Source organism: Pan paniscus, chromosome 5 (assembly GCF_029289425.2).
Source record: "Pan paniscus chromosome 5, NHGRI_mPanPan1-v2.0_pri, whole genome shotgun sequence".
NCBI classification, from domain to species: domain Eukaryota; kingdom Metazoa; phylum Chordata; class Mammalia; order Primates; family Hominidae; genus Pan; species Pan paniscus.
Window position 1 is genome coordinate 164026917 of NC_073254.2, and position 26949 is coordinate 164053865.

Below are 26949 nucleotides of genomic sequence, written 5' to 3' on the forward strand. Positions count from 1 at the left end.
TGACTCTTTATCCAATTTGCCCGTCTGTGTCTTTTAATTGGGGAATTTAGCCCATTTACATTTAAGGTTAATATTGTTATGTGTGAATTTGATCCTGTCATTATGATGTTAGCTGGTTGTTTTGCCTGTTAATTGATGCAGTTTCTTCCTAGTATCGATGGTCTTTACAGTTGGGCATGTTTTTGCAGTGGCTGGTACTGGTTGTTCCTTTCCATGTTTAGTGCTTCCTTCAGGAGCTCTCGTAAGGCAGGCCTGGTGGTGACAAAAATCTCTCAGCATTTGCTTGTCTGTAAAGGATTTTATTTCTCCTTCACTTATGAAGAAACTTAGTTTGGCTGGATATGAAATTCTGGATTGAAAATTCTTTTCTTTGAGAATGTTGAATATTGGCCCCCGCTCTCTTCTGGCTTGTAGAGTTTCTGGCGAGAGATCCACTGTTTGTCTGATGGGCTTCCCTTTGTGGGTAACCCGACCTTTCTCTCTGGCTGCCCTTAACATTTTTTCCTTCATTTCAACCTTGATGAATCTGACAGTTATGTGTCTTGGGGTTGCTCTTCTCAAGGAGTATCTTTGTGGTGTTCTCTGTATTTCCTGAATTTGAATGTTGGCCTGCCTTGCTAGGTTGAGGAAGTTCTCTTGGATAATATCCTGAAGAGTGTTTTCCAGCTTGGTTCCATTCTCCCCATCACTTTCAGGTACACCAATCAAACGTAGATTTGGTCTTTTCACATAGTCCCATATTTCTTGGAGGCTTTGTTCATTTCTTTTTACTCTTTTTTCTCTAAACTTCTCTTCTCACTTCATTCATTTGATCTTCAATCACTGATACCCTTTCTTCCACTTGATTGAATTGGCTACTGAAGCTTGTGCGTGCGTCACATAGTTCTTGTGCCATGGTTTTCAGCTCCATCAGGTCATTTAAGTTCTTCTCTACACTGTTTGTTCTAGTGAGCCATTCATCTAATCTTTTTTCAAGGTTTCTGGCTTCCTTGCAATGGGTTCGAACATCCTCCTTTAGCTCGGAGAAGTTTGATATTGCCGATCTTCTGAAGCCTACTTCTGTCAACTTGTCAAAGTCATTCTCCGTCCAGCTTTGTTCTGTTGCTGGCAAGGAGCTGTGATCCTTTGGAGGAGAAAAGGTGATCTGGTTTTTAGAATTTTCAGCTTTTCTGCTCTGGTTTATCCCCATCTTTGTGGTTTTATCTACCTTTGGCCTTTGATGATGGTGACCTACAGATGGGGTTTTGGTGTGGATGTCCTTTTTGTTAATGTTGATGCTATTCCTTTCTGTTTGTTAGTTTTCCTTCTAACAGTCAGGTCTCTCAGCTGCAGTTCTGCTGGAGTTTGCTGGAGGTCTACTCCAGACCCTGTTTGCCTGGGTGTCACCAGCAGAGGCTGCAGAAGAGCAAATATTGCTGGCTGGTCCTTCCTCTGGAAGCTTCGTCTCAGAGGGGCACCTGGCTAAATGAGGTGTTAGTTGGCCCCTACTGGGAGATATATCCCAGTTAGGCTACACGGGGGTCAGGGACCCACTTGAGGAGGCAGTGTGTCTGTTCTCAAAGCTCAAACACTGTGCTGGGAGAACCACTGCTCTCTTCAGAGCTGTCAGACAGGGACGTTTAAGTCTGCAGATGTTTCTGCTGCCTTTTGCTCAGCTATGCCCTGCCCCCAAAGGTGGAGTCTACAGAGGCAGGCAGGCAGGCCTCATTGAGCTGTGGGTGGGCTCCACCCAGTTCTAGCTTCCTGGACACTTTGTTTACCTACTCAAGCCTCAGCAATAGCGGACACCCCTCCCCCAGCCAGGCTGCCACCTCACAGTTCGATCTCAGACTGCTGCGCTAGCAGTGAGCAAGGCTCTGTGGGCATGGGACCCGCTGAGCCAGGAGCAGGAATATAATCTCCTGGTGTGCCATTTGCTAAGACCATTGGAAAAGCACAGTATTTGGGTGGCAATGTCCTGATTTTCCAGGTACAGTCTGTCACAGCTTCCCTTGGCTAGGAAAGGCAAATCCCCCAACCCCTTGCACTTCCCGGGTGAGGCAACACCCTGCCCTGCTTCAGCTTGCCCTCCATGGGCTGCACCCACTGTCCAACCAGTCCCAATGAGATGAACCAGGTACCTCGGTTGGAAATGCAGAAATCACCTGTCTTCTGCATCGATCACACTGGGAGCTGCAGACTGCAGCTGTTCCTATTTGGCCATCTTGGAATGGACCATTATTCCAACTCTTTACCTACCTTAACTCATGGCATCCTCTCAACATTATAAGGTAAGCTCTATCTATTAGTTCATTCTCACATTGCTATAAAAATCTGCCCAAGATGGGGTAATTTTTAAAGTAAAGATGTTTAACTGACTCACAGTTCCGCATGGCTGGGAGGCCTCAGGAAACTTACAATCATGGCAGAAGGGGAAGAGGCATGGCTTATGTGGCATGAGAAAATGAGAGCAAGAGAAGGGAAAATTCCCTTATAAAACCATCAGATATCATGGGAACTCACTCACGATCACAAGAACAGCATGGGGAAAACCACCCCCATGATCCAATCACCCCACACCAGGTCTCTCCCTCAACGCGTGGGGATTGTGAGGATTATGGAGATTACAATTCAAGATGAGATTTGGGTGGAACACAAAGTATAACCATATCATTCTGCCCCTGACACCCCCAAATCTCATGTCCTCACATTTCAAAACCAATCAGCCCTTCCCAACAGTTCCCCAAAGCCTTCTCATTTCAGCATTAACTCAAAAGTCCAAGTCCAAAGTCTCTTCTGAGACAAGGCAACTCCCTTCCTCCTAAGAGCCTGTAAAATCAAAACCAAGTTAGCTACTTCCCAGATACAATGAGGGTACAAGCATTAGATAAATGCTCCCATTCCAAATGGGAGAAATTGGTCAAAACAAAAGGGTTACAGGCTCCATGCAAGTCCAAAATCCAAGGGGACAGTCATCAAATCTTAAAGCTCCAACATAATCTCCTTTTATTCCATGTCTCACATCAGGGTATGCTGATGCAAGAAGTGGGCTCCCACGGTCTTGGGCAGCTCTGCCCCTGCGGCTTTGCAGGGTACAGCCTCCCTCTTGGCTGCTTTCATGGGCTGGCATTGAGTGTTGGTGGCTTTTCCAGGTACACAGTGGAAGCTGTCAGTGGATCTAGCATTCTGGGATCTGGAGGACAGTGGCCCTCTTCTCACAGTTCCATTAGGCAGTGCCCCAGTGGGGACTCTGTGTGGGGGCTCCAACCCCATAATTTCCTCCTGTACTACGCTAGCAGAGGGTCTCCATGAGAGCTCCATCCCTGCAGGAGACTTCTGCCTGGACATTCAGGCATTTCCATACATCCTTTGAAATCTAGGCAGAGGTTCCAAAACCTTGATTCTTGACTTCTGTGCACCCTCAGACCCAACACTATATGGAAGCCTCCAAGGCTTACAGCTTGCAGTCTCTGAAGCAATGGCTTGAGCTGTACGTTTTCCCCTTTTAGCTATGGCTGGGACACAGGGTGCCAAGTCCTGAGGCTACACAGAGCAGCATCAGAGCTGTAAGCCAGGCCCATGAAACCATTTTTTCCTACTAGGCCTCCAGGTCTGTTATGGGAGGGGCTGCCAAGAAGGTCTCTAACATGCCCTGAAATGTTTTCCCCATCAGCTTGGCTATTAATATGTGGTTCCTCATTACTCATGCAAATTTATGCAGCTGGCTTGAATTCCTCCTTAAGAAAATAGGTTTCTCTTTTCTACTACAAGGTCGGGATGCATATTTTCCAAACTTTTATGCTCTGCTTCCCTTTTAAATCCAAATTCCAATTTCAAACCATCTCTTTGTGAATGCATAAGATTGAATGCTTTCAAAATCAACCAGGTCACCTCTTGAATGCTTTGCTGCTTAGAAATTTCTTTTGCCAGTTACCCTAAATAATCTCTCTCAAGTTCAAAGTTGCACAGATCTCTAGGGCAGGGGCAAAATGCCACCAGTCTCTTTGCTAAAGCATAGCAAATATGACCTTTGCTCCAGTTCCCAAGACTTTCCTTAGCTTCATCTGAGACCACCTCAGCCTGTACTTCATTGTCCACATCATTATCTGCATTTTGGTCAAAACCATTCAACAAGTCTCTAGAAAGTTCCAAACTTTCCCACAACTTCCTGTCCTCTTCTGGGCCCTCCAGTCTGTTCCAACCTCTGCCTGTTACCCAGTTCCAAAGTTGCTTCCTCATTTTTAAGTATCTTTATAGCAGTACCCCACTACCTTGGTATCAATTAACTGTGTTAGTCAGTTTTCACTTTTCTATAAAGAAATACCTCAGATGGGTAATTTATAAAGGAAAGAGATTTAATTGACTCACAGTTCTGCATGGCTAGGGAGGCATCAGGAAACTTACAATCATGGTGGAAAGCAAACAGGAAGCAAGCTTGGACCTTCTCACGTGGAAGCAGGAGAAGAGTGAGGAGTGAAGGGGAAAGAGCCTCTTATAAAACCATCAGATCTTATGAGAACTCACTCACTGTCATGAGAACAGCATGGGGAAAACTGGCCCCATGATCTAATTGCCTCCCACCAGGTCTCTCCCTAGACATGTAGGGATTATGGGGATTACAATTTCAAGATGAGATTTGGGTGGGGACACAAAGCCTAATTATGTCACTCTATTACTAGTCCCATTTTTCAAATAAAAAACTGAGACACATGGAGGTTTGATAACTGTGTGACATACTTAGAAGGTGGCTCCAAAGTCAAACTTTTTATCCTTCGTGCTGCGTAGCTTCTGATCATGAGCGAGAGGATAAATTGAGGAAGCAGGGTCCAACAGGGCACAAGACAGGTCTGGACTAAGATCCTTTGAAGCTGGAGAAGTGGAGGGGAGGAAAGGTGCAGATGCGAAAAATGTCAGAAGGGGGAAAGGGTGAATGGGAGGGAAGCCATTCACAATTTAGAGCCTCGGCTTTTTGAATGAAGTAGGAGAGTAGGTATTTTTCATGAAAGCAAGTAAGGGTGCCGGCTGAGTTTAACTCAAAATATTTATGTGTCTGGTGAGTTTTGAGGGAAATTGAGACCACCTAAGGGAACAAGAGATTCACATTGCCCAGAACGTACTCATTCCAGGACAATACACCCACTGTGTGACATGCTAGGGGCAACCTCCTGTGCTAATTATTGTTCTTTTATTTCCCCTTGAAATCGACTGCTGAACTCAACTAAGTGAAATATGTCCATAACACAATGCTGCCAGAAGGTCTTTGATACCAGCAACCAGGGCTTGCTTGGCTTTCCTGCCCAAATCCCTTCTCAGGGCATTTTTATCTCTCATATGTTATTCTCTTTTCTTCTGTCTGAGGAGAGAAAGATTCTTCTACACTCTTTTAAGGCTGTCTCTTCTCTATGTTTATGTCTCTATTATTACATTATAGGCTTATTCTAGGGAATAAATATCTTATTCCTGCCTTGCAAAGAATAAGCACATGATATTTATACACATCTCTGTGTCAGGTGCAGTGGCTCATGTCTATAATCCCAGCACTTTGGGAGGCCAAGGCAGGAGGATCACTTGAGGCCAGGAGTTTGAGACCAACCTGGGAAACATAGTGAGACCCTGTTTCTACAAAAAAAAAAATTTTTTTAAGTAAATCAGGTGTGGTGGCACATGCCTGTTGTCCTAGCTACTCAAGAGGCTGAGGTGGCAGGATCACTTGAGTCTGTGAGTTTCAGGCTTTAGTAAACTACAATTGTGCCACCACACTCCAACCTAGGTGACAAAGCAAGACCCTGTCTCAAAAACAAAACAAAGCCAAAAACCTTAGGGAACTGTATCTGTTACTCTTTTATTACCAATAATATCTTCAGGCAAAATCTGCTGACAAACATTTATAAATTAAATATAAAAATAAAATCTTAAATCAGCTTTAAAATAAGTCAGTATATGATATGTAACAACTCTAAATCAGCTTTAACAGTTTGTAATATGTAACAACTTAAAATCTAGACACCTACAGACTATCAGATAATGTCTAGGAAATCACCTCAATTACTTACTTTCTCTAAGTTTTCTATATATCACACAATTAAATTACAATAAATTTCAGAAAACAATGAATCCAGTCAATACAGGAAACCACAATAAGCAAAAGTGCAGGACACAGGGAAACCAATAACTGCAACATGTATGTGCTTAATGAAAAAAGATCCATTCAGGCATATATTCAGATGCCAAACAGCTTCTCCTAGTACTTTCCTCACACTAATTCTACTTTACTGCTTTGAATCCTTTTGGTAAACAACACCCACCATGCATGAGGCACACACATACAATCAAATAATAACTAAGGACAATCATTTACTCCTGTTTTTTTCACAAATGATGTCTTATTGGATGCCCTTTAAACCAATATGTTTCAAATGTTTTTACCAAACCAACACTAAGAAAAACATTTCATGTTGCAACCAAGTTCAAACATATTGTATTAGTCCTCTTTCATGCTGCTGATAAAGACATATCATAACTATGATAGATAAGACTGGGAAGAAAGAGAGGTTTAATGGACTTACAGTTCCACATTGCTGGAGAGGCCTCACAATCATGGTAGAAAGCGAGGAGGAGCAAGTCATGTCTTACATGAATGGCGGCAGGCAAGAGAGAGCTTGTGCAGGGGAACTCTCATTTTTAAAACCATCAGATCTCATGAGACTCATTCACTATCAAGAGAATAGTGCAGGAAAGACCCTCCCCCATAATTTAATCACCTCCCACTGGGTTACTCCCACGACATGTGGAAATTGTGGGAGTCACAATTCAAGATGAAATTTGGGTGGGGACACAGCCAAACCATATCACATATATTCATGAATTACAGTTTAATCTAACAATATTTACCTTACTACTCATGATGCACTGTGAGATTTATTTTTATTTTTACTGGTTTCATTTTACCAAATTAAAACTTAAGAGTTTGAAAAATACTGCTCCAATTACTTTACTCAGGTACTATTTTTAATGACATGATCCTAGGTTGCTATTCAGAAAAATAAATATTTGTCCTAAGATCAGAAAAGAATGTAAGTGATCCTGACAGATAGTATATATGTCCTTCATTCAATATGGCAAGGAAAAGAGCACATGGCAAGGAAAAGACTACCACCAAAGAAGGAGCAATCAGTCAATCAATCAATCAATCAATCAACCAAGGCAGATAGAACATTTTTGCTGATATTCAATAAGGGTCCTTTAGAATTATGTGAGGCAGTGTGATACAAAGAATAGAGCACTGAATTTAAAATGTGGATACTTAGTTCAAGCCCCAGTTCTACCACTTTGGGCAAGACATTTTGTAGAGATCTAATTTTTCTCATCCATAATGAACATGGGGCAGGGACCCTATCTCCTGTCTAGCACTCTACTCCCAGAGCCTAAACAGTGCTTGACATCTAATAGATGTTGTTAAACAAATGAATGGATGAATATATATCTTGTTCATATGGTTGCAAACAGGATGTCAAACAAATGCTTGATTTTTAAAAATTCAGTCTGAAATAATTGGGGACTCAATATGCTGGCAGCTTCACACTATGCTGATTAAGCACTTTTCTCTTTCCACAACTACTAAACCAAAAAAAGAAAAAAAAATGTGGGGGAGGGGGTTGTGGAGGGACTGATTTTCTGCATTTTTCCTTTTCCAACAACTAGTTCTTATGAAAAGAAATTCTATCAACAATGTGTTTAAATTCTCCACATCCAGGATATATGCAACATTGGTGCCCTCTTAGAACAAAAATGTAAAAAACTGAACTACTCCTTGTTTCAACATTTAAGCAATTTAATTCTTTCTTGGTATCATGAACTGAGAAGACTGAAGGGGGTCACAGAAAAAAATTATAATCACAATACTATATTTTTTCAGGTTAGCACCAATACTTGTAAATGTTTTGATAAACAAGGATGAAATTATTTATTTTAACTGATGCTCAACCATATTGGGTCATCCTTATTAGCTACAACCACACATTGCCAAAATCAATCAATCAATCATTTTTTTTGAAATGGTCTCACTTTGTCGCCCAGGCTGGAGTGCAGTGGCGCAATTTTGGCTTACTGCAACCTCTGCCTCGTGGGTTCAAGCAATTCTCCTGCCTCAGTCTCCTGAGTAGCTGGGATTACACGCATGCACCATCATGCCAAGCTAATTTTTGTATTTTTAGTGGAGACAGGGTTTCACCATGTTAGCCAGGCTGGTCTGAAACTCCTGACCTCAGGCTATCAGCCACCATGGCCTCCCAAATTGCTGGTATTACAGGCGTGAGCCACCACACCCGGCCTAATTAGTCATTAACTCTTGAGTAGTTCATTCAAGTATAACATCTTGCTACCACCTATGAGGGATACAAAAGGTCCCAGTGCTTGCCATCTTAACATGATTTATCATGAAACTATTCAATAACTGTGCAAAATACTATTTGATTAAATATGATAGACAGTACAGACAATGAGTCCCTAAGGGACTTATTTGGATAAAAAGGAAAATACTACCTTCATAAAGAAACTTACCACCTAAAAGTTTATGCTTCGGGGATGGCAAATACATGGAAAATGATCAGCTGTTTTCCTCATCCTCTAGTAACTATGTCAGGCCAGTTACTGATCACGGTATTCTTGCCCAGTGAACATAGTTATAACCTCGAGATCCTTATCAGCACATCCTTCTAGGCAGCTACAATAAAATATGATGAAACTTATTTGTCATCTCTGGGCTCAGCCTCTTTAAGAAGCTGCATAAAAGTCTTCGATTATATTAATTATCACATGAATCCTGTCAAAGTACATACCAAGAAGAACACCATCAACTTCAAAATCCATCAGGAAAGGGATATTCATTTCTCTATATGGTCTAACAAATGACACTATTTAACTCTAGGTCTTAACTTACTTATGTCAAATGACAATTGTACCTATAAATCCAATAAAGTGCTTTATAATTATAAAGTCTCATTCTATAACATACCACATGCATGAAATTATAAAATATATGCCCACTTTAACAAACAATACAAAAGTATATAAAGTAAAAACTGAAAGTTTACCAGCCCCTACAACAGTCCATTCTTCAGAGTTAGCCAAGATTAAGTTTAGTATACATCTTTCCAAACTTACTTTTTACTTATGCAAGAAAAACAATGTGTGCGTTGTATGTTTATTGCAGCACAATTTACAATAGCAAAGACATAGAACCAACCCAAATGACCATTAATGATGGACTGGATAAAGAAAATGTGGTACATATATACCATAGAATACTATGCAGCCATAAAAAGGAATGATATCATGTCCCTTGCAGGGGCATGGATGAAGCTGGAAGCCATTATCCTCAGCAAACTAACACAGGAGCAGAAAACCAAAAACTGCATGTTCTCACTCGTAAGTGGGAGCTGAACAATAAGAACACATGGACAGAGAGAGGGCAACAACACACACTGTGGCCTGTCAGGGGTCGGAGGCGAGGGGAGGGAGAGCATTAAGACAAATACCTAATGCATGCAGGGCTTAAAACCTAGATGACGGGTTGATAGGTGCAGCAAACCATGGCACACATATACCTATGTAACAAACCTGCACGTTGTACCCATGTATCCCGGAGCATAAAAGAAAAAGAAAAACTAAAAAAGAGTGTGTGTGTGTGTGTGTGTGTGTTCATGTGTAAGGTGTACTAGAGCTAATTTCCTTACAAAAGTATTTCTAGCAAAATTATTTCTTTCCTAAACTTTAAATTTGTAAAAGAAATGCAACATATAAATAATAGAAATTTAATGCCATTTTATTCTGTACTTAACACAGGTCAGTGTTTGGACATGTACAAATTAAAACATGAGGAAAATGCATTAACCCAGCACCTTTTCAACATGAGTTGTCATAATAAAGGATTCCATCCAAGTGTTATTGAAGCTCAAAAAAATAGAACTTTCTATTGAAAAACACCCTTTACATACAGTAGTGCCATATATTTTGAAAAAGAAATGTCTAATGAGCACGGAGAGGCATATCCACAGATATTCATATCCACAGATATTCATGAAAACACACTTACCCAGAAACACAGTGTGTTCGACAGAGAAGAAAGCTTACCGAGTGCTTAGTTCAACACTTTCATTTTACATATAAGGAAGCAGACTCAAAGGTCACAAAGCCAAGAACAGAAGCAGCACCAGAACCACAACCCACCATGACTTGCTGTGCTTGTTATACAAAACCACACTGGCATTCTTTAACATGATGAATTTTATTATACAGATGAGGCTTATGGTTTAAATGGAGGTTCTTATCTGTATTAAATTGCTTTTGTCCCCAAATCTAGCTTCTTGGTGCCCTGGGTGCCTCTATCGTAGGACCCCCAACTACCCTCAAGCCTGTGATTCTTTCTCCTCCCTCCAGTCTCATCTCAACAGTCTCTTCCATTGATGGCCCTTGTGCTGGTCCATCTCTGCTCTGCCCCAACCCTGACCTTCACTTTCATCCTTAGCAAAGTTTTGGGGCTTAATAAAGGGAAACATGTATGTGCTCATCTCCAGATCTGGAGCCACAGTTGTCAGAGATATAAATCATAACTATAGGTGCCTTTAGGAAAGTGAAAGCTACATTTACATTATTAACGACAACAAGTCCTGGAAGAAAGAACCTCATCCCCATGAACGATACACAGCCACTGTCTTTCTTTGGGTACTACATTCACATACACAGAGAGATTCATGTTCCACCTACATGACAGCCCTGTGATTTGGGCTAAAATTTAACCTTCAAAAGCTCATAAAATAGTAGTGCTCTTACTTTCGAAAGCAGATACACCCTTTTCATAATGATATATCAGAAGTTCAACATATAAGACAGAAGTACCACAGACAAGTTAAACATGGTAAAAGATTACTCACTTTTCTTTCCCCTCATCCCTTTCTCCAACCCACCCCCCACCTCTGAAGAAATCTAGAGCTCCAAGGGATCAGTTTGAGAACCGCTGCTTTATATCTTTTAACACATTCGCTTTTTTAAAAAAGCCTATTTTTCAAAGCTGTTTTATGTTCACAGCAAAATTGAGGAGGAAAGAGACTTCTTACATGTCCCATCCCCCACAGATGCACAGCCTCCCCTATTACCAGCATCCCCACCAGGATGGCGCATTTGTTCCAACTGTTCAATCCACACTGACGCACCATTATCACCCAGAGTCCATGGTTCACATTCGGGCTCACCTTGACGTTATACATTCTATGTGTTTGGACAAATTTATAACAGCATATATCTACTAATATAGTGCCATACAGAGTAGTGTCACTGCTCTAAACAAAACTCCTCTGTGCTCCGTCTATTTAACCCTCTTTCACCCCTAACCCTTGACAGCCACTGATCTTTTTATTGCCTCCATAGTTCTGCCTTCTCTAGAATGTCATACAGTAGGTAGCCCTTTCAGGTTGGCTTCTTTCACTTAGTAATATGCATTTAAGTTTCCTCCATGTCCTTTCATGGCTTGATAGCTCTTTGTTTTTGTTTTTCTTTTTTTAAATTTAGACAGGGTATCACTGCTGCCCAGGCCAGAGTGCAGTGGCACAATTACTACTCACTGTAGCCATGACCTCTTGGGCTCAAGTAATCCTCCCACATTAGCCTCTCAAGTAGGTGGGATTACAGGTGTGTGCCACCATGCTAAGCTAATTTTTTAAAATTTTATTTATGCTGCCCAGGTGTTGCCCAGGCTGCTCTCAAACTCCCAGGCTCAAGCAATCCTCCTGCCTCAGCCTCCCAAAGTGCTGAGCCACTATGCCTGACTCTCATTTCTTTTTAGTGCTAAATAATGTCCCATTGGCTGGATGAACCACAGTTGATTAATCCATTCACCTACTGCAGGATATATTGGTTGCTTTCAAGTTTTGGAAATTATGAATAAAGCTGCTGTTAACATCCTCATACTGGTCTTTGTGTGGACTTCAGTTTTCAACCCCTTTGGGTAAATACCAAGTAGTGCAATCACTGGATTATATGGTAAGAGTATGTATAGTTTTATAAAAAACTGCCAAAGTTCCTTGCAAAGACACATTCACTTTTACTAAAGAGAAGACCTATATAAAGACAAGGCACATGGTACTTTGCACATTGCAAATCGTTAATAACCAGCAGTATTCTATTTATCCTTGCTTGATAGAAATGTAATGCTTTTACTTCTCCTAAACAAGTTGTTTATAAATATGTTGCTCTGTATTGAATAATATATTAAAAATCACCTTTCTTCTGACCAGAGGCACCCTACATGTATACCTGGCCAAGGGCTGGCCCATCAGTGGCAGGAGGAAGCATGTGCCAGCACCCGTGCCACTGTGGCATGCTGCATACTGCATACAGTGCTCCAGAGAATCGTACCCTTCCCTGCACTGGTGCCATTTCCCAATGTACTCGAAAGATTCCAAACCCACAAGCTGATAAAAGACGCTACATTCCCTTCAATCTTTCTCTGAAAATGCCACACCCATTAGCTTCATCAGCTCATGTCTCTAGCTCCTCTCCCCAAAAGCCCAGTCTAAGTAGCTGTGCCCAAAGAGAAAAGGTTGTTGGAGAAAGTGGCAAATGCCATCCCATGCCTTCCACACCACCACACCTCACCATTTTTTTTTTTTTTTTTTTTACCTCTACATGCTTCCTCTCTTCTTTCAGCCCAAAGCCCTCAGGTTCATGGACTCATGCAAATTAATGTCTGAAGGAACTTATTATTACTATTGCAGTTTTAACTTTAGCCAGATCTCAAACCAAGATTAGGCTGAGCCAATGAATACTTGACCATCTCCAATAAGATTGACTCCAAATTTATACACCTATACTAAAGCTAAAATTGGTGTCACTTCCAAAATATCATTTGTGCTAGGCCATCTTTGCATCACTATACAGGAATAACTGAGACTGGTTAATTTACAAAGAAAAGAGGCTTAATTGGTTTATGTTTCTGTAGGCTGTACAAGAAGCATGGTGCTGACATATGCTCAGCTTCTGGTGAGGGCTCAAGGAGCTCTTACTCACGGCAGAAGGTGACAGGGACCCAGCATGTCATATGATGAGAGTAAGAGCAAGGTGAGGGAGGTGCCACAGCATCACACACTTTTTAAACAACCAGATCTTGGGTGAGCTCACTCATTGCCAGGAAGATGGCACTAAGCATTCCTGAGGGATCTGTCCCCATGATCCAATCATCTCTCACCAGGCCCCACATCCAACACTGAGGATTACATTTCAACATGAGATTTGGAGGGACGAATTTTCAAACCACATCATTCTGCCCCAGCCCCCCAAATCTCATGTCCTTCTCACATTACAAAGTGCAATCATCTCTTCTCAACAGTCCATTAAATTCTTAACTCATTCCAACATCAAGTCCAAAGCCCTAAGTCTCATCTGAGACTCATGACCTTCCATTTTTTGGCCTATAAAAGCAAAACAAATTATTTACTTCCAAAATACAATGGTGGTACAGACACTGGGTAAACATTCCCATTTCTAAAGGGGTATATTGGCCAAAAGAAAGGGGTAATTTTCATGCAAGTCTGAAACCCAGCAGGGCAGTTATTAAATCTTAAAGCTCGGAAATTATCTTTTTTGACTCCATGTCCTGCATCCAGGACACATGGGTACAAGGAGTAGACCCCCAAGACCTTAGGAAGCTCTGCCCCTGTAGCTTTGCATGGTACAGCCCCTGCAGCTGCTCTCACAGGCTGGAGTTGAGTGTCTGCATCTTTTCTAGGCAAGAGTGCAAGCTGCTGGTGGATCTACCATTCTGGGGTCTGGAGGGTGGTGGCCCCCTTCCCACAACTCCACTAGGTAGTGCCCTGGGGGTACTCTGTGTGGTGGCTCCAGCCCCGCATTTTCCCTCTACATTGCCCTACTAGAGTTTCTCTTCAGGGGCTCCACCCCTACAGCAGGCTTCTGCCTATACACTCAGGCTTTCTGATATGTCATTGGAAATATAGGTGGAAGCTGCCAAGCCTCCTTCATTCCTGCATTCCATGCACCCACAGGAAGCTGCTAAGGCTTATGGCACCTTGCACTCCCCAAAGCCACAGCCGGAGCTCTACCTGGGGCCCTTTGAACCAAGACTGGAACTGGAGCAGTGGAATGTGAGGAGCAGCTTCCCAGGGTGGTGCAGGGCATCAGGGCCCCAGGCCTGGCCCTTTAAGCCATTCTTTCCTCCTAGGTCTCTGGGCCTACAGTGTGACTCAGACCTACAGGTCTTGCTAAGGTTCCTCCACCAACTGGGCAGGATTCAGGGGCCTTTGTGTCTGTTAACAAAGCATCAAAGTCCTCTCCAGATACCTCCCCTCAATTCCCTTTCCTGGGGACCCTGTGACCTCCTGCTCTGTAACCTCCCTTCTCAATAATAGGGAAGAATCACATATATTTTGATAAATACTACTCACAGCCCTAACCCTAATTGTAACTTTCCCAGATATTTTTAATATATTTAGGAAATGTGTTCAGCAAAACTATTCAGCAAATAGCTACCACCCATCATAGCCACTCACTAAATCTATCACCTATTGTGAATTTAAGGGAGTCTTGTCACTGGCTGCATTAAGCTTTGTCTTGCCATTAATAATATTTTCCATCCCTGAGGCTGCCCTGCAAGTAAACCTGCTTTAGTCTTTTGGGGTACCTAGGGCCTTTTTGAGAGATCAGCCTTGAGGTCCATTTTGGGAGATAACCTCAAGGTTATTAGTACCTTTACTGTTTATTTCTCTGTCCCTAATGCCACTTCACTGTCCCCAGGTGGCCAAGGATCTGAAAGGTCATTTCCCCCCCTCTAGCAAGAGCAAGTCCTCCTTACTCCTCCAGGAAGCTTTCTCAAATTTTATGAGAACCCTCTGATCCCTTCCTTTCAGGAAGTTGTGCCACACCATTTTTTTTTTTTTGAAATAGGGTCTTACTCTGTTGCCCAGGCTGAAGTGCAGTGGTGTGATCACAGCTCACTGCAGCCTTGACCTCCCAAACTCAAGCAATACTGCCACCTCAGCCTCTCAAGTAGCTGGGACTACAGGCGTAGTCCACCATGCCCAGCTAAGTTTTGTATTTTTTAATAGAGGTGGGGTTTCACCATGTTGCCAAGGCTGGTCTCAAACTCTTGGGCTCAAGCGATCTATCCACCTTGGCCTCCCAAAGTGCTGGGATTACAGGCATGAGCCACTGGGCCAGCCTGTGTCACAGCATTTAGCATTTATATTTATTTCACCTAGTTGGTTTCCTCATTGCTCCCCAGGTTAAATGTTGACTTTCCACCTTCATGTATTACGTATAGCACCCAATATCATCCTAGACACAGGGCTGGTATGTTATACATTTTTTGATTACTTGATTGAGAAGGTTAAAAATGCTGAATTGAAAGACATGAAAGTAGGGGCCATGTGCATCTAAAACTAGAAAGGTGATCTATGGAGATTAAATCTGCCTCTTCCCAAGAAAAAAATGAACCAACACTGGGAAGTAGTCTCAAAAGCATTCTTTACCCTTTCCTGTGTCCTTATTTTTCAATGAAGAGACTCTTATTCACACTTTTCCATTCCAAATTACCAATTACCATTCTAATTAAAATTTGGCCCACATCTCTCATCTCCATATAGATCCATGGTCCCCTCCCCGACCTCTTCAGAGATCAGACCTATGTGAAAGGATATGCAAGAAAATATTATTTCTGACACCAGAACTACCAGCTGCAGAAAAAAAGCAGTTAAGATATTCAGAGAAGGACTGTGTGGTAGATAGAGCTCCCTCTCCCCTCTCCCCTCTCCCCTCTCCCCTCTCCCCTCCCCCGTCCCCCGTCTCCCCTCTCCCCTCTTTCCACGGTCTCCCTCTGATGCCGAGCCGAAGCTGGACGGTACTGCTGCCATCTCAGCTCACTGCAACCTCCCTGCCCGATTCTCCTGCCTCAGCCTGCCGAGTGCCTGCGATTGCAGGCGTGCGCCGCCACGCCTGACTGGTTTTCAAATTTTTTTGGTGGAGACGGGGTTTCGATGTGTCAGCTGGGCTGGTCTCCAGCTCCTAACCGCGAGTGATCCGCCAGCCTCGGCCTCCCGAGGTGCCGGGATTGCAGACGGAGTCTCGTTAACTCAGTGCTCAATGGCGCCCAGGCTGGAGTGCAGTGGCGTGATCTCGGCTCGCTACAACCACCTCCCAGCCGCCTGCCTTGGCCTCCCTAAGTGCCGAGATTGCAGCCTCTGCCTGGCAGCCACCCCGTCTGGGAAGTGAGGAGCGTCTCCGCCTGACTGCCCATCGTCTGGGATGTGAGGAGCCCCTCTGCCTGGCTGCCCAGTCTGGAAAGTGAGGAGCGTCTCTGCCCGGCCGCCATCCCATCTAGGAAGTGAGGAGCGCCTCTTCCCGGCCGCCATCACATCTGGGAAGTGAGGAGCGTCTCTGCCCGGCCGCCCATCGTCTGAGATGTGGGGAGCACCTCTGCCCTGCCGCCCCGTCCGGGACGTGAGGAGTGTCTCTGCCCGGCCGCCCTGAGAAGTGAGGAGACCCTCTGCCTGGCAACCGCCCCGTCTGAGAAGTGAGGAGCCCCTCCGCCCGGCAGCCACCCCGTCTGAGAAGTGAGGAGCGTCCTCCCTCCTCATCTGGGAGGGAGGTGGGGGGGTCAGCCCCCCGCCTGGCCAGCCGCCCCGTCCGGGAGGTGAGGGGCACCTCTGCCCGGCTGCCCCTACCGGGAAGTGAGGAGCCCCTCTGCCCGGCCAGCCGCCTCGTCCGGGAGGGAGGTGGGGGGGTCAGCCCCCCGCCTGGCCAGCCGCCCCATCCGGGAGGCGAGGGGTGCCTCTGCCCGGCCGCCCCTACTGGGAAGTGAGGAGCCCCTCCACCCGGCCAGCCGCCCCCTCCGGGAGGGAGGTGGGGGGGTCAGCCCCCCGCCGGGCCAGCCGCCCCATCGGGGAAGTGAGGGGCGCCTCTGCCCGGCCGCCCCTACTGGGAAGTGAGGAGCCCCTCTGCCCGGCCAGCCGCCCTGTCCGGGAGGGAGGTGGGGGGTCAGCCCCCCGCCCGGCCAGCCGCCCCATCCGGGAGGGAGGTGGGGGGGGTCAGCCCCCCGCCCGGCCAGCCGCCCCGTCCGGGAGGTGAGGGGCGCTTCTGCCCGGCCGCCCCTACTGGGAAGTGAGGAGCTCCTCTGCCCGGCCACCACCCCATCTGGGAGGTGTACTCAACAGCTCATTGAGAACGGGCCATGAAGACAATGGCGGTTTTGTGGAATAGAAAGGGGGGAAAGGTGGGGAAAAGATTGAGAAATCGGATGGTTGCTGTGTCTGTGTAGAAAGAGGTAGACATGGGAGACTTTTCATTTTGTTCTGTACTAAGAAAAATTCTTCTGCCTTGGGATCCTGTTGATCTGTGACCTTACCCCCAACCCTGTGCTCTCTGAAACATGTGCTGTATCCACTCAGGGTTGAATGGATTAAGGGCGGTGCAAGATGTGCTTTGTTAAACAGATGCTTGAAGGCAGCATGTTCGTTAAGAGTCATCACCACTCCTTAATCTCAAGTACCCAGTGACACAAACACTGCGGAAGGCCACAGGGTCCTCTGCCTAGGAAAACCAGAGAACTTTGTTCACTTGTTTATCTGCTGACCTTCCCTCCACTATTGTCCTGTGACCCTGCCAAATCCCCCTCTGCGAGAAACACCCAAGAATGATCAATAAAAAAGAAAAAAGAAAAAAAAAAAAAAAAGCAGTTAAGTTGCTAAACAATAAAGCTGACTATTTCTCTAGTGATATTTTAGTATGTTATTGGAAGTTAGAGGGGTTCCCCCTTCTAAAGCTCTCCCATATATGACTTCCTTATAGCTTTTCCACCATTTCTCTCCTCTGCCCCCAAAAGGAGACCTCCACTTATAAGCCTCAGAAAGAAAAATGTAATTTTCAAAGAAATTTACAATTGGAAGTGGAAAGGTACTGGGTGACAGTGTGAGTAGAAGAGTTGTAACAGACATGCATGATTACAGCCTTTGCTCCTTTTCACTCCAGGGAGAGTCACAACAGCCAGAAGAGAGCCAACCATAGCATGGAGCAGAAGAAACACGCAGGACTAAATTCCAAAAGGCAGCCTCTCATTTCAGTTCAGTTACCCATCAGCTATATGACGTTAGCAAGTCAGTCTCTTCCAATTCCAATTTCTTTCTACAACTGGAAAAGGACAGTCTATCCGTGCAACCTACCAAGTTCCACCAGGATCAAACAAAGTGAGGTAAGAACAAGAGAGCAGCCACTCCTGAATGTGGCCTTTTCACAGCCAGGTGCCTCTGAAACATCATAGCTGTTAATCCTCATGTGTCTCCTGTAGATCATATTATTATATCCCCATTGTACAATGAGCAGACACAGCTAATTGAGGACCTTGTTCAAGGTCACCAGCCAGTAAGTTATTCAAACTTGTTTAGCCCATGTTTAACTTCCACATTATACTGCCTCCCTCTATATTTTGAAATAACTTTAAAACTACAAATCTATAGTTTTATTAAAACGTATATGAAAAAATAAGTCCCTGAGGAAGAAGTTGGCAGCCAGATTTGATTCACTTATTCCTTTTCTACTCCCCACCTCCCACCATCAATTTTATCAAGTTCCTTCCTCCTCCCAATCTCCCTCTTCTAGTTATTCCTTTTTTTAATTCCTCTTACGATTTTCCTTTTGTGCACCTGTCCTCTGTTGTCATTCCAACCTTCTGTAATTAACATAATGAGAACAAACCTCTACAGCTTGAAAGTGCATGCAATTAAAACAATGTATCAATTATATTTACTATGAATGTAGGACCCATTTTGAGCTTTTTCTTTTTTGTTTGTTTTGTTTTTTAACCACCCCTTTATTAGGTTAACTTTAGACATAGCTGAGACTTTTATGAAGATGAAATGACAGAATGCTTAGCAAACTTAAAAAACAGACATCATGGGCCGGGCACGGTGGCTCATGCCTATAATCCCAGAACTATGGGAGATGAAGGCGGGCAGATCACAAGGTCATGAGATGGAGACCATCCTGGCTAACACGGTGAAACCCTGTCTCTACTAAAAATACAAAAACTTAGCCAGGTGAGGAGGCACGCACCTGTAGTCCCAGCTACTTGGGAGGCTGAGGCAGGAGAATCACTTGAACCCAGGAGTCAGAGGTTGCAGTGAACCAAGATCACGCCACTGCACTCCAGCCTGGGTGACAGAATGAGACTCCGTCTCAAACAAAAAAAAAAAAAAAAGAGACATCATGAAACAAAGTCATTTCCATTTTTAGATTATCAGCACATAATTACACTAGAATGTTATCAGACCAAAAAAAAAAACACAGATTTGACTATACAGTGAATCCTCAATTATATGTGTGGCTAGTACAGAAGGGCACTGTTTACCCATCCCTGTTTTTGCCTCTCTTGGATGCTTTTCCCCCCAAACCTAGGGAGCTGCCCCTCTCTCTGGGCCACGCAGCACTTTGTTCATTTTCTACCTTAGTTATCATCGTAGCCGGGTAATATTGCAGCCTGTTTTCACATTAGTCCCCCAACTTAACAGAGAGGGCTAGGGCAAAAAACAGCATTTATTCATCTTTATATTCCAAGAATGCCCGGTACATGAAGATCCGCAACACATGTCTGTTGAATGATGGAACAGAAATTCACATTTAGCAGAAAAACATGCAGCCTTCAGACAGACCGGGGTTACCATAGGGCAGGACACATTGGCGATTACTGGCTCTTAATTTGCTTACAGGAAAATAATCTAAAGCCTCTGGTTCTTGAGAAGAGGAAGCAGAAATGGTGCCTTTTTCAAACCATCCTCCACAGGCTGGAGCTGGCTCACTTTTCATCCTGCTGACAATTTTCTGAGTTACAGTTTACACCAACGTTGTCACAGAGTTGATCACCTGAAAACCAGCCCTCCTTTCCTTCCCGTGGCAAGGGTATCCTGCCACACTCCTCTCACTCAGCCCAAAGATCACTTGGAGAACCAAAGAATGAATTTATTTGTTGCAACCTGCACCGGAACTTTGTAGTATTCCAATTTCTCCCCTTTCCACACACTTCCATACACTCTATTTCACCTCTATTACAAGTTCTCTGGGGCCACTTTACAGATGATAAAACTGGGCTGAAAATGTGTTTAAGGTCACATGAGTGGAACCCAGTTCTTCTCCTTCCTGATGCCTAACTAGGCGTCCCCAGCCATATCCCCGGGGCAGCTTTTACCAAAAGGCTCACGCCAGGGCTTTATCCCCTCACGTGATTCAGGACCTCTGGGGTGGGCCCAATAGGTGTGTTCTGAAAAGCTCTCCTGGTGCTTCTGGGAGGCGCCTCGGGTTAGGCAGCGACGCACAAAACATAAACCCTGTCATATCATTATTTATTCCCTGAATACATCGGAGTTCTGTTCTTTCAGTGGCCACACAGATGCTCAATGCCACGACCCTTGAATAACTGCCATAGTTGTCACTTCACTTGGCTTTTTCAATAAAATGAACAGGTCCCGCGCTCCCAGACCCATGAACACTCGGGAAGCCCCAGGGGTATCTCTGTCCTCGACACAGCAGGGGCCCTACAAACCCAACACGGCTGTGCACCCGCCAAAGTCCCCACGCCCACCGTGGCGGGGCGTGTCCTGCCCGCCCCCATCAGGGGAGTCCTGCTCTCGAAATTATCCCGCGCGCCGCCGGTAATCGGGGGTGACGCCACGGCCCAGGTCTCTTTTCTCCCGGAGTCTGCGGGGACCTCCCCGCCGCAACTCGGTCACTTTCTTCCCATTAACTCAGTCTCTGGGGGACGGGCTAAGCTGGCACTTGAGATTCTCCCGTTGGGGTGGTTCAGCAATGATCACCCCGCCGTCTGCGCAGACAGCCCCGCCCCCAGCCTCGGAGAGCACAGGACCCGGGAGGCGGCGACCTGCCTCCGCGCGGGGACAGTGGCCGGCGGGGCGGGCGCTAGGTGGCGGCTGTTCAGCTCCCACGTCACCCGGCCCGCCCTCCGCCCAGCGCAGAAGCGAAGAGCCGCAGACGACGGAGAAAAGGGAAGCGCGCCCCAAGCCGCACAAAGGTGGCCGCCGGTGTCCCAAGCACCGACCGCCATCCCCGGCAGGACGCAGGCAGGAGCCTCGGCCAGGCTACCTCGCCTGGCGCGCGGACTCCGCGCGGCACGTGGGCACCTGCGGCACGGGTTGGAGCCCCCGCCCCACGCGCCCACCTTAACGCCGCGCCCCCGGCTCCCCGCCCCGCTGCCAGCCAGTTCTCTCGCTCGCCCCTGCCTCACCTGCCTTTCCTACCTACCCGCCGCCAAGTTGCCCCCGCTTGGAAAGTTCTGGAGTCCGGAGCCCGTGGCCCACTGGGTCAGCTCCGGCCGGCGGGTCCGGGCGGCCGCTGGGCGTGCGGCGCGGCTCCGACTCGGCGGCGCGGAAAAGGGGAAGGGGAGGAAGGGGCGGGAGCCTCGGCGGGGCGATCCCCCTCCGACCCCAGCTGGCCCGCGGTAGCCGCCTTGGGAACTTCTGCGCTATGATTATCCGCCCCCGCGTTGGGGACTTTGCCTCTCTTCCGCGAGACTCTTGTCATCGCCGCCCGCGGTTAAGAGTTGGGGCTCCGGGTCGGGCTGCCTCAGTTCAGATCTTGCTCCTCCACTTAGGAGGGTGTGATCTGAGGTAACCTACTCTACTGCTCTGCAAAAGGAGGGAAATTAATAATAATAATAATAATAATAGTAATTCCTATCCAGGGGCGAATCCACGTGTTGTGGGGCTTGAAACTGAAACAACTGTGAGTAGAGGTGGCGAATCTTCAAGGGAAGTATAAAATGAGATTCTGGGATTAGCAAGCATCTGTGCGCGTGAGGGGGCCCGAAGCTTAAGCTTCATTAGCTTCACGTCTCAAACTGCCTCTGCAATGTTCTTCACGAGATTAATTAAGTGCGAGAATTAAATGAGGTGAGCCGCGAACGGGGCCTAGCATAGTGCGGAGCGCACTCAGCAGGTGTTGTTTATAGGGATCATTTCCCTGTATCTGGCCAGGTGGACCTGGGAGAGGAGGAAATAATGCTGATTGTCAGTTATGTGCCAGGTGTTAGAATACGTGTTAAACTCAATTCATATGCCAACGCGTGCGTAAGCAATATGCCAGTTTTATAGCTCAGAACACCGAGGCTCAGGGAGTCACGTAACTTGCTCATGGTTTCACCGAAAACCCAATTCTGCCACGTTGCAAAGACCCGCTTTTTCCACAGTTCCATCTCACAAATATGAATATGTAACTATGTTACCATAACTTGTTGTTTGGGCAAGAGAAGAAGAAATTCCCCCATGAGTGAATTGTTAATGAATTTTCAGTGCAAAATTTCCCCAGCTCATGCAACAGCAAAGAAGACTTGCCCTGCATATGAAATACCTGGAAAATCAACAAATTTACTGAAATGTGTTCAGGTTACACATTTGCTTGCTCTGTTAGCACTATGTGTTTAGTTTTTATATTGGTTATTAATACTACTGCACTTCAGATGAATGAGTTTATAATCTATCCCCAAAGGGCGTATAAACGAAGACAACAACATAAGGAAAGGAACTTTCCTGTTCAAGGCACTTCATTCTTTTTCTCATTGAATTTCAACATCTCTATGCTGTAGTTGTAATACCCTCAATTAACTAATGAAAACTCAAAAGTAGATTAAGTTGTCTAAGTTCACACAGATAGTCAGGATTTGAACCCACCTGATTTGCCTGGATTCTAAACCTTAGCTCTTTTTTCTACACTTTGGGGGAGAAGAGAAGAAACTATTTTAAATACATGAAGTCAGGCTGGGCGCAGTAGCTCACGCCTGTAATCCCAGTACTTTGGGAGGCTGAGGCTGGCAAGTTTGAGACCAGCCTGGCCAATAGGGTGAAACCCCTTCTCTACTAAAAATACAAAAAAATGAGCTGGGCATGCTGGTGGGCACCTGTAATTCCAGCTACTCGGGAGGCTGAAGCAGGAGAATTGCTTGAACCTGGGAGGCAGAGGTTGCAATGAGCCGAGATAGGGCCATTGCACTCCAGCCTGGGCAACAAGAGTGAGACTCCATCTCACAAAAAATAAATAAAATAAAATAAAATACATGAAGTCATTTATGTTTTGCAAAGTGGAAGAAAAGAGTATATCAAATGCAAGTCGTTATTTTAAGTTCCTATTGCAGGAGAACTAAACAGAAAGCTTAGATCCACAACTTAGTTATTTAGGGTGAGGAAGGGAGAGTGCCTGCTACAGTGCCAGGCACATAATAGGACATTTGTTGCATGAATGAATGAATTCATAAAAGAATTAGTGAAGTTCTTTTGGGTCGTTGGTAGTGCCTCTTAAGTCACAGCCTTTCAATATGTAGTTCTTATAAAATGCCAGTATCGTGAAGAGATTTTCCCCCCTCTACTTTTGTTCTCCCTCTTGGGTAATAAAAGGGACAAATCAAATTTTTAGGGGGAGCAAAAGGAAAGTGGAAGCAGGAAAGGACAGAGAAGAATAAAAGGATCACAGGAATAAGGAGAAGGAGAATGAGACACATCCTTTCCGTTGCCTCTTCAGAGAGAAAGATTTTATATCTGTCAGAAACATGAATAAAACTACAAAAGTGCATTAAATTTTCTAACTAAATTGTGAAATAGTTTGATTTTTATTGTATTATTGTAAAAGCAACAATATTTTGTTAAGACAGAAAATAAACCTTGCACCCATGCACACTCCCACCCCACAACATGTGAGTCCAGCTGTGGCTCGGATGGGGTAGGCAGATGGGAGATTGCACATTTAGACAAAGAAGGCAAGTTCACTACCTCTCCTTCAGGCAGGTAGTGAACTTTCATGCAGGAATTGAACTTTCAAAGACTTTCAAAAACAAATTCAATAAAGGAAGTGAGAGAGGGAGGATACATACAACTTTCAAGGAATAGATGGTTTTTCCGAAGTTTAGAGGAGGGAAGGAAATAATGGCTCTAATGAAAGGAATAACAGCTACCATTCTAGTGCTTATCCAGGCAAGCTGACACCAGAGCCCATGTTCTTTTGCCCATGCTATTGGGCACTTCACAGCAGAACAGGTTTAGACCAACTGATCTAGAAATGGCAGGCTGGAGAACAGAAAGTGAGAGCGAGGAGGGAGGAGGGACTCAGATTACTTTTTTTTCTTTTTCTTTTTCTTTTTTTGAGTAAGCGTTTCACTCTTGTTACCCAGGCTGGAGTGCGATGGCGCCATCTCCACTCACTGCAACCTCCACCTCCCAGGTTCAAGTGATTCTCCTGCCTCAGCCTCCTGAGTAGCTGGGATTACAGGCACCTGACACCACACCCGACAATTTTTTTTTCTTTTTTTTTTTTTGTGAGACGGAGTCTCGCTCCATCACTCAGGCTGGAGTTTGGTGGCGCAATCTCAGCTCACTGCAACCTCTGTCTCTCGGGTTCAAGCGATTCTCCTGCCTCAGCCTCCTGAGTAGCTGGGATTACAGGCACATGCCACCATGCCCAGCTAATTTTTGTATTTTTAGTAGAGACGGGGTTTCACCATGTTGGCCAGGCTGGTCTTGAACACCTAACCTCAGGTGATCTGCCCGCCTCAGGCACCTAAAGTGCTTGGATTACAGGCGTGAGCCACCACGTTTGGTCTCTGGGTGCTTTCTTAAAAGACCTACAGAAGATATGAGGCCCTTGAGCTTGAAGATTAAAGCAGTCATTCCCCAATCCCAGACTGAGAGTACAGCCTTCCTTAGTTGTATACCTAGTCACAACATCCCTCATTTGCAGATGTCACTAGCACATCCAGCAGTCCTTAACTTTCAAGTACAAGATCTTTGGTTATATACCATCAGTACAGCTGTGCACTGTTTATTAATGCACACCGCACCCCCTGCCCCATAACCTGCAACTACCTTTCATACACCAAATTCCATTTTGGGTCATCATCTGAGAGATGACACCAACCATTGAGTGATGGGTGTTGCTGTTGGCCACTCATCAAAAGAAGCACAGATGCCGGGGGCTTGTGGTCCCAGCACCCACCACCCCATGCCAAAGAACCATGTTCTTGGACCTCTGCCTCCACACAGACGGCACTCATGAAGGAGGCTCAGGGGTCATGTCCCAGTGCCTAGAACCTGTTCTCCTGGGTTGGGGAATGGGGTTAGTTCCAGCAGACACAGCCTCAATTCTTTGGTGAAATAATACAATCAAATCCTCTGTAGGTGCAGAAGATGAAGATCCTCACCCCCTACCCTGTTCCTACTAAACAACGGCATGATGTTGGTAGTTAGGTTTAATCGACCCAGGTGCCTGGGACATGGGTGGCCTGACCCCAGCAGCCATCTCCCTGCCTTGGGTTCCAGAGTGAGGGCTGACAGGCTAGAACTCTCACTGGCACCCCTGGCCGCTCAAGCCTGAGGGAGCCAGGGCCTACAGAGACCATCATGAGAAATTTTCTAATCAAAATTTTTTTCTAGTAATGAGAATCATTTCTAACATCTACAGGTTTTGTTGTTTTTTTCTTTTTCTATTTTTTTTTGTTTTGTTTTTTGCCTTTAAACACATTTCCAGGAACTCATTAGTTACCAATGTAAGGGACCGCCTTAATGAATAAATTACTCCAAGGATATAGAATTCCCTTTTGTTGTCACAGCCTCTTATTCTGCCCACCTTGTCTTGCTTCCTATTTTAAAAAATGTCTTTGTGACCTTTAATCCCTAGAACCTCTTCCTACTTTCTTAGTTCATTACCTCCATTCTGACTTCGCTTACCTCTCCACTCACTATAGGTCAGTTTTTGTTGCTGTGGTTTTGTGTGTACGTGTGTGCACTTATTTCCTTACCGCCATAAGCATGACTCTTCATTTCCTTGACTTCCCTCCATTTCCAGTCAGAAATCTCCCCTCATTCACTTGTTTTGTTACTTTCTCAAATTTTTACATGCTACTGGGACATCAAAAGAGTATGTTGATTGGATCTACTGTGAATATAATTTCAGAAGAGCACATACAGCTTTTTAGCATCTTTTTCATCATCTCTTGTGTTAGTCCATTTTCATACTGCTATGAAGAAATACCCAAGACTGGGTAATGTCTTTTTTTTTTTGATCATTCTTGGGTGTTTCTCGCAGAGGGGGATTTGGCAGGGTCATAGGACAATAGTGGAGGGAAGGTCAGCAGATAAACAAGTGAACAAAGGTCTCTGGTTTTCCTAGGCAGAGGACCCCGCGGCCTTCCGCAGTGTTTGTGTCCCTGGGTACTTGAGATTGGGGAGTGGTGATGACTCTTAACGAGCATGCTGCCTTCAAGCATCTGTTTAATAAAGCACATCTTGCACTGCCCTTAATCCATTTAACCCTGAATGGACACAGCACATGTTTCAGAGAGCACAGGGTTGGGGGCAAGGTCACAGATCAACAGGATCCCAAGGCAGAAGAATTTTTCTTAGTACAGAACAAAATGAAAAGTCTCCCATGTCTACTTCTTTCTACACAGACACGGCAACCATCTGATTTCTCAATCTTTTCCCCACCTTCCCCCCCCTTTCTATTCCACAAAACCGCCATTGTCATCATGGCCCGTTCTCAATGAGCTGTTGGGTACACCTCCCAGACGGGGTGGTGGCCGGGCAGAGGGGCTCCTCACTTCCCAGTAGGGGCGGCCGGGCAGAGGCGCCCCTCACCTCCCGGACGGGGCGGCTGGCCGGGTGGGGGGCTGACCCCCCCACCTCCCTCCCGGACGGGGCGGCTGGCCTGGCAGGGGCTGACCCCCACCTCCCTCCCGGACGGGGTGGCTGCCGGGCGGAGACGCTCCTCACTTCCCAGACGGGGCGGCTGCCGGGCGGAGGGGCTCCTTACTTCTCAGACGGGGTGGTTGCCAGGCAGAGGGTCTCCTCACCTCTCAGATGGGGCGGCCGGGCAGAGGCGCTCCTCACATCCCAGAGGGGGCTGTGGGGCAGAGGCGCTCCC

General features: G+C 45.6%; 1 protein-coding gene and 1 long non-coding RNA gene across 3 annotated transcripts in view; one reads left to right on the forward strand and one right to left on the reverse strand.

Moving 5' to 3' along the window:
• The window catches only part of PLAGL1 (PLAG1 like zinc finger 1), a 126270-nt gene extending 104849 nt beyond the window's left edge, over positions 1-21421 (reverse strand). Inside the window, exon 1 of one of the 2 annotated variants that reach the window (XM_034963009.3) lies at positions 21289-21421. The gene's annotated coding sequence lies outside the window, so the exon portion shown is untranslated. The remainder of the gene's footprint in view (positions 1-21288) is intronic. The other variant, XM_055114180.2, reaches the window with a different exon arrangement.
• LOC134730546 (uncharacterized) lies at positions 15853-17713 on the forward strand. The gene is made up of 2 exons (XR_010112334.1): positions 15853-17059; positions 17111-17713. It is a non-coding gene; the product is annotated as an uncharacterized LOC134730546 (long non-coding RNA).
• Positions 21422-26949: the final 5528 nt, after the last annotated feature.